Here is an 8,778-nt window from a genome sequence, read left to right on the forward strand (position 1 = left end):
AAGGTAATTTTAAATAAATCAAAATATGTCCGTGGTAATAATACTTTTTTGAATCGTTTGAATTTGTGACAGATTGAAATAAAAGTATAAATATGTGGGCAATACGATTTTATTGTTCTGTAACAGAAAATTAAATGTTGCTCAAAATGTGATTTGTCGATATGAGGCACTGACAAATGTTAATTTTTTTAGTATGATATTGGTTTTATAATAATGTCAAGCATAGTGCAAAATGTTATGTTTTCCTTATTCATACAACTATTCGCACCATTGAGAAATAGATACCTTATTTTTAAACTGTACACAGCTAAACTTAGCTTATCATTAATTAATGTGTAGTTAGCAAAAATTATATACTATATAAATAGTGTCATTGTCAGTGTCAAATTATGGGAATCAATTCTCAAATAGTTATGTGATTAAATATTATAATATTATGTTATATTATGTCAGAAAACAAATCTTACTTTTATATCTCCTATACTTACTTAAAATAATAATTAGACACACGGTGTAATGTAAGTTAACATTTTATATATAATACATTAATCAAAGTGCATTTCACTATTTAAGATGTCATGCTATTATATATGGCTATTATTTATTATTTTAAATTTAGGTCCTTTTTATCGATCAGAGGTTATATTAATATACATTTTATGAAATTTTGTTGATATGGCGTATTTTGAGCTCCGTATTTTCACTGTGATTAAATCACTCATTAAGGATTCGAGCACTCTACCTACATCTTCACAAAAATATGCTCCAGAATTATTGTAATTATTCTCAATATTATGTGGAAGGAGAAAAAAAGAGCTATGCAAGGTGGGAGGTAATTTTAAATGAGAAAATCTTGAGTGGGGAGCGACTGAAATGTTGTAAATTAATGTGTTATTTCTGTTAATACTTTTATTTATATATAGAAATTTAAAACCTAATTTATTTGTATAGTGAAGACTTTTAAAAGTGTCATAAAAATATAATTACCATTTAAGTTTTAAACAATTGGTAGGTACTTTTTAGTGGTCTGATAATATTTTATGTTCGTGTTGGATTTTGTATAATGTAGACCTGATCTGAGAGATCACAGTCATTGCATACTAATTCATAAATGCACGTTATCAAAATTTGTTTTTGCCACTAGGAAGTGTTTGTTATCCTTAAATTATCATTATCAAGTTATCTAAGACATTACTAAATTAAATTCATTACAAAAACATTAAGTAATTCAATAGTTTTAGTGCTAGGTGTACAAAAATCAAGGTATTTATAAATGTGACTGTACTATTATGCCAAACAAAAATATGAATAAAAAAATACTCAACGTTATATTAAATAATATATCGGAGGTCAACAGTCATAACTCATTTTATTATTATCACGTGTTAACGACTAACTAGAATATAATAATTATTGATAAACTTTATGCAAATTAATATGATTGCTTCTTCAATTTAAGTATTTTGTTTTCGATATCTATACCTACTTCTCTTCTAACAATTGTATTTCTAATCCTTGTTCAAAAATATGATTGTGGATTAATAATTTATCTTTGATTTATGTCTTTCTGCTATGTTGTACTGATACCAAAATAAAAATGTAAATAAGCGTATACCTATAATAGTTGCAGATTAGTACCTATCACAGGACTGATTAATAAATAGAATTCAGACAGGCTATACCCCAATACACTACATTTTGAAGCAGGGTATTGAATGTGTGAGTGTCCTACAAAAATGAAGCACACATTATAGTGTGTGTTGTAACTTTCAAATACACCAATATTGAATAAGCGCCAGTGCAAAGGACAAGCTTAGAATGACGTATTCTTGACATCTGGAAAAGTTTATCCCATATTTTTCCACATTCGAATCGGCTGCCTGTGGCTTCACACCCGTTAAGTATTTCAGTTCCCATTAATTCTGTGTTCCCTGTTATCTATGCAAAGTAAGTTGTGAATTTCATATTCGTTGATAAATCTTCATACTGAATAAATTCACCAATAATAATTAGTTTTTTAAACTGACGTTTACGTTATAGAACTTCATTGGAATGTTTAAAAATAATGTTTTTATTCATTCGACAATATTTCAGTTCACTCAGCATGAAAGTCAAAAATTGTAGTAAGTAAAAAAAATATTAAGTGCCATGTTTAATTCCAAGTAGTCAATATGGGCCTCCACAGGGGTGAGGTTGAATTATTTTTTAGAGGAATTGTTTTAAGCTGTTTGTTGAACCCATTAAGTGATTGCACTGTATAAAATACACATTAAAAAATAAATAATGCTAATTTATATAAACTCTGTTTTCAAACCAAAATAATAATAAAAGTGTTGACTGAATAACATGTTATTATAATATAATTACATAATAATGAACACCTTATCACAAATTATTTTGGTACAAGTAATATTTATTTAAATCAGTATTATACAGTGTCATACGATATCTATACTTACATACATATATAATATACGTATTATGTATTTATATTGGATAAAGATAATTATATATTAATACTAACTTAATTATATTCAAGGTCGTTAATATTAATATGAAAAAGAAAACAACATAATTAATCAAAAATTATGATAAATTATTACATTGATTGCTTAAATTATTTTTTTGGACAATTTTCAAGGGCGACGCATTTGTCAGTGGACGTGTCTTTTACATGAGGAGAATCACAGTGACAACTGATCAAGTCGCAAACGGCGCCCAAATCGCGCACCTTCGGTTCTTCGCAAGTCGCCTCACTCCACGTTGGTATTTCAGGGTTGCATGAACTGGCGTAGACATGCGTTCCTTCTGGACAGTCTGGCACCTCTGAAACACATAATTATTATTTTATTTAATATACAACATCTATTTATTTATGCCTGTTTATAAATGAGTAGTAATATAACGATTATAACCGAAATAGTATTTGTAAAATAATTACACATTGTAGTATGTTTCAATTTAATTTATCTGTAGAGTAGTGCCTTTTAGTGTATGACGATATTTTCAAAACAGCAAATTGCTAGAGTAAATATATCCAATATCGACTACTTAATATTCAATCCAGACAACTGCACTTTTGACCAAAAATTAAATTTTGATGGAATTTTTTTATAAAGCATATTGTCTGTGCTCACACAAAATTTGAAACTTCTAAACTTATAAATAAATGCGATATCGTTCTTCAAACAAAACAGCCAACTACAGGTGCCAAATTTGCAATATTGTAAATGGAACAACTCCGCTCTTTATATAAATTTTCTTTATATATATGAAAGAGAGCCTAAAATAGTGTATTTATTCGTAGTGTAGCTTATTTTGTAAAAAAATATTATCCAATTGTATTTTTGGAATTTTTAAATTCCGCTCGATAGTTAAATTATTATGTTTTTTCTCCTTCCTGAACAATTTTCCCAAATGAAATTCCATTAGAATTTAAATTGACATTCCATCAATTATTTTTGGCCGATAGGTATTATTAAATAAATATTTAATTTTATATTTTTCGTTTTGAACCATTTTTTAACGAAAACCATATGATAATCTATTGATTATTATATTAGTAATAAATAATATATATTCTATCTGAAATATTATATCATTTATTGCGATTTTATATAAAAACACTTTCTGCGGTAAATAAAAAAAAAAAAAATATCCATGCGTTTATTTACAAAATACAGCAAATACTTAACAGAAATGTACAGTTGTACTGTGAGAATACGCATATTAAAATATGAATTATCGTGGTAACCAGGTAGAACACAGTTCTTTAACTATTAGCATTTGGAAACTTTGCTGGCTGCAATAACTTTGCATTATTATATTTAAAATTTTTGTAATCAAAATGTAACTGTTTGTTTCCTTAATAAAAAAAAATTACCAATATCAGGATAGTTTATCACTTGGGAGAACAAACAACTTTACTGGGTACTTACTTTAGTGATTTTCTGAAATTTATTATGATACCTATCCAACAATTTTTAGTAATATTCAAACTATCAATGGGAACAAAACTATGGTTATAAAATATTTATCATACAACTTACTTCCAAGTTAACGACGATCCCTGATAAAGCCACTTATTTCAAAGATACAGACTACAGAAAATAAGAAAAGCACAAAAACTTCATTTTGAGTTAGTTTATCAAATTGAAAACAGTAGTACCTGCACCTTTCAAAGAATAACGAACAGTGACACTGTACTTACAGATACCAAACTATATAGAATGTTCTGATAGATTTTTATATGATTATTTTTGTCATTGTTTGATCTTTATTTAAAAAAAACTTCTTAAGTATTTAATCAGAATTATTTATAGTTTGATACACTACGTACAAAAACGATTTACTATATCTGATTAATTTTATATTGTTTCCATTACATAATATTTTTTTTAAAAAGTTTTTTTACCTCACCTATGCTTTTGAATATTTTAAATAATATAATGTTTAAATACAAATTAAAATAAAATGATCAGTAGCAAATTAAGAATAATAATGGGCAGTCGGGTAAAAAAAATGTTGAAGTTGTTGGACTAAAGGAATTCATAATAATATTTTTTCTCCGACCATGTCCGATCCTAATAAAATTGAAAATATTTTCAGGTAGGTATATGGCCACTGCGGACGAAGCATATTCTGGACGTCCACTTTTCGGCAATTACATCACTTATAATACGAAGAGTGTTGGATAGGGAGTAATCCAGGCGTGCCCAGGAACGATCTTGGGCATCCATTTCTCGAAATCAACTTATCGCCACATTTTGATTATATTTAATAAGTCGATAGTTACAGCTATACTTAAACTTAAAGTAGGTAAAGGTTGAGCAAGTAGACGATTGGTTTTCTCTTGTATACCAACCACAACCCTACGGCAGGACAACTTCGACTCTTTCACCACTACCTTGGCGGTACTACGGGATGGGCCTCCAGGTCAGTCACTTTAACCCTGGCAGCTATATAATCTATATACCAGAGACATACCCATCCCAGTTAACACTTTAGCAAGATCCTGCATAGTTGCACAGTACGCAGACGATACCGCAATATTAGCTAGATCAATCCAACATAACCAGGCCACTAAATTAGTTCAGGTAGCAGCCAATGAAATAGCTAAATGGTGCGACAAGTATCGCATCAAAATAAATGCCGGAAAAGCGCAACAATCATATTCCGCCATAGACACGATAGACTCTGTAAACGCAGAAACAGCCTCGTCATAGGCAAGAAGACAATCCCGTGGTCAAGCTCAGTTAAATACCTAGGACTACATTTAGATAAGAATCTTTCATTCTTCAAACATATCAATGAAAAAGATAGAGAAGCTAGAATAGTCAGAGTTTGATTACGTCCAATGATAGGCAGCCACAGCAAAGTCTCAACGAGAGGCAAACTGCTCTTATACTCAGCAATAATTAGACCGATAATGATGAACGCGTGCTCCATATGAGCACACGGCAGCCCAAAGCTCATCAAAAAACTTCAAATAGTATAGAACGTAGTCCTAAGATCGATCACAAGTGCACCGAACTTCGTCCGAGGCACAACTTTGCACAGAGATCTAGAAGTAGAAATGCTAGAAGAGCACATCGAAAAGCTAGTCACAAAATTCTACGCGTCGATGGACAACCATCCAAACCCAACGATCAAAAATCTAAAAGACTACGACGAAAATACCATCATGGTACATGACAGTCCCAGGACCATTTATAGGAGATTTCAGGCAGGACTTAACAAGAAAAAACAGTTACGACCGAGAAAAATAAAACAAAACTAATTGCCATTTCTGTTTCCAGATCCAAAGCTGCCTCTCTGTTTTTAGCCCCAAGCTACCAAGACCCGACTAACTCAGACCAAATCCGCCCTCAAAACCAGAGTTGTGCGATCAAAGGTCTCATCAGAGCGCAAGGACTGAGGACTGAAAGGGAGCAATCAAAGATCCAAGAGGGACGGCAACTCTAGAGACATAACCATAACTTGTATCTTCCATTTCAGATCAAACTCACATAACCATAACTTGTATCTTCCATTCCAGATAAAACTCACAGCGGCAGGGTCTTTGGCCAAGAGTGTGTCTCACAAACACTCGCAGTTTTTCACCCCACCGCGGCTCAAATTTTGATGAGCAAACAACGGGCCTAAAATGTCCCGAATGGATTCGAAATTTAAATAGGTATCTTTATCTTTCTTCTTTCTTTGGACTTGCTTGAATTTGGTGTGGTGGAAGCCCTTGGAACTAGCGTGACTGGCCTTTGGAACTGACGTGACTGGCAAGCTAGCATAAAACTGGCACGATGGATGAGCTGACACGGCGGACTCTCAAAGACGAACTTCGCCCCGTGCCTAGATCCACGATGTCTGGAACAACGCCCTGAAGCTAAAACTCAAACTCTTTCTCCCTCGAAGTCGACAAAAATTGTCAAAATGCCTAAAGGTTTCATTGTGGGATGATCGGCAAATGGTCGGACGGTGCGGGGCTCGAGTTCGAATGACCAAAAGAATTATTAAAATTTTTCTCTTTTATCTAAAATCCCTATTAAAACCACACCCCTTGCACTATAGAGGACAAAAAAATCCTCACCCGAGTCTCCTCAAGACCCAGATTAAAATCGCACACGTAAATTCAGAGAAACCTTTAACAAAGATCTAAAACAGAGACGAAGGGGATGATGCGTAATGTAGATGAGCCCCGAAACTATAAAGGAATACCCAAAGTCAAGTCAACCCTGGCAGCACACATGGGCGGATCGCTTTAAAACAGTTCACATTGACGGTCGCCGTCGGCCGGTGGCCAATCGTAAATTCAGTTTTCATTTGAACTATTTATCACATATAATCAGTGATTTCACTTGTAGGTATCTAAACCTTATACTGTTTTTTGTATAGTTTCTTTGTCTATAAAAAGATTGATCATCAGTCTCCATTGTCTGTAAATTACTTAATATATCTATCTTTTGTTTTATTTTATTTAGATTAATTTGTGTTTAAGTTGGTACTTAATGACTATTGTCAATTTTAATAACACTGTTTTCTTTAAATTTACAGCATTTCATTATGTACCTTTTTAAAACACATTTGGCGCCCATATTATCACCAATACAATATTCTTAAATTCAATATCTTTCCTATTCTACTTAGTTATCTATTTTTTTAATATATTATTTAGATTCAAGTTTCACTGATAGTCATATCCACGTGACAGCGCAATTGCGTGCCTTGATATTTAAGAGTCATTTTATAAATTCTTGCTCTATACTGTATCGTATCACACTTATTCTATGTTTATTAGATATCTCTTTTTATTCATATTGCAACTATTTTCTCCATTACAGTTGCCTCATTCTGTTGAAACCATATATCGGTCGGATCATTTATATAAAAAAAAACATTGATTCTGGTCTAGTAACGGCCTTGTTTTTTTTTTTTTTTTTTTAAGAAATACGGTTTGGTGATGTTACCAGCATGTAAATTGCATTAAACTGAACATTTTTGTGTCTTATTCCATGTGCTGCAATTTTGCTTATGATCAAACCCGTTATGTCAAAAATGGGTGGTACTCTCCGACCCAAAGTATAAGGGAATCACAAGATCACGCCACTTTCGTTAGTCTTAGCAATAATACACTAGATATTTTTGCGAACCGCAAAAGACGATACACTTCTAAATCAAATATAAGCCCCGAGTTACCGAACCTCAACATATAGAATAGATTAAAGAGAGTAAAATGTCAGACAAATTCGATCTATAGACCAAATATACTGTCACACCTATAAAATTGAGTTATGAGTATATTATTGGATATTATATACATATTATTTTCTATTAAATTAACGTTTGTCAACGGTAAAAGTAGTATTTAAATCCAACAATAAGTAAAATATCGATATTATTATTATTAACAATTAATTAATTTTATTTACTCCTGAACACTATAATTACAAGTCGAATCTCATTTTAGTCTTGATATTATTTATATAACTACATGTGTGCTATAATTTGTGAAAATTAATAAACATAATTAATTAATAATTTACAGCCTACGATGGCCGAGCGCCTTACGTGTCGACTTATAGTATCGTGGGTCTGGCAAATATGGACCTAGTAGGTTGAGCAAGTGGCTCAAATCCATTTCTCGTAAAACAAAAACTAATTAAGGGCGGACATGCTCAGCATAACCTAACCGAACTTTTTTTATTTTTTTTTAAACGGTATATGTTCAAACACGCGCGTTAACATGATCTTACTCCCTACTTCAATTTTAGTTTTTCAATTTATGGATACGGCCGTATGTTGTAGCTTAACCACTGAGAAATGACAAAAGAAATGGCGTATTTCAAAAAAACACTACCTTATACTTAGGTCGATAATTATTATAAAGTAATCATTATTCGTAGAATGTTTATTACTTTTGAATGGTCAAAAACATAGCTTATAATTATTATTTTTAGAATTATCTTCAAATGTGTTAATCTTGACACGAACGAAGAAACGAAGCGGATGTAAATGTTCGATGTACTTGTTGGCGTTGTCGGTCATTTGCTCTGCGTGTGTTAACTACGAACCGGCGCGCTTGGCTCCGTTCCAATTGTCGTTGTTGATTTCGTTCAGCTCATGCCTCTTGTGATTGAGATGCACGCAATTGCGACATGCTTACACGCACGTTTTTGTTATCATGTTGGATTTGTTCGTCTGTTCTTTCTGCTCTACTATTTTTGTTGCTTTATTCGTTCGACGGCCCAAATGGCCCCCCTTGCGTTTTGCTGGCATCGTGCACTG

General features: G+C 32.1%; 1 long non-coding RNA gene across 1 annotated transcript; it reads right to left on the bottom strand.

The window, feature by feature from the left end:
- Positions 1 to 2,543: 2,543 nt before the first annotated feature.
- LOC147064002 (uncharacterized) lies at positions 2,544 to 4,201 on the bottom strand. Its single transcript, XR_015072005.1, has 2 exons — positions 4,050 to 4,201; positions 2,544 to 2,826 (listed from the first exon to the last, which is right to left on the bottom strand). It is a non-coding gene; the product is annotated as an uncharacterized LOC147064002 (long non-coding RNA).
- Positions 4,202 to 8,778: the final 4,577 nt, after the last annotated feature.

Source organism: Rhyacophila brunnea, unplaced genomic scaffold (assembly GCF_057557595.1).
Source record: "Rhyacophila brunnea isolate RB1 unplaced genomic scaffold, BYU_Rbru_1.0 scaffold_8, whole genome shotgun sequence".
NCBI lineage: Eukaryota > Metazoa > Arthropoda > Insecta > Trichoptera > Rhyacophilidae > Rhyacophila > Rhyacophila brunnea.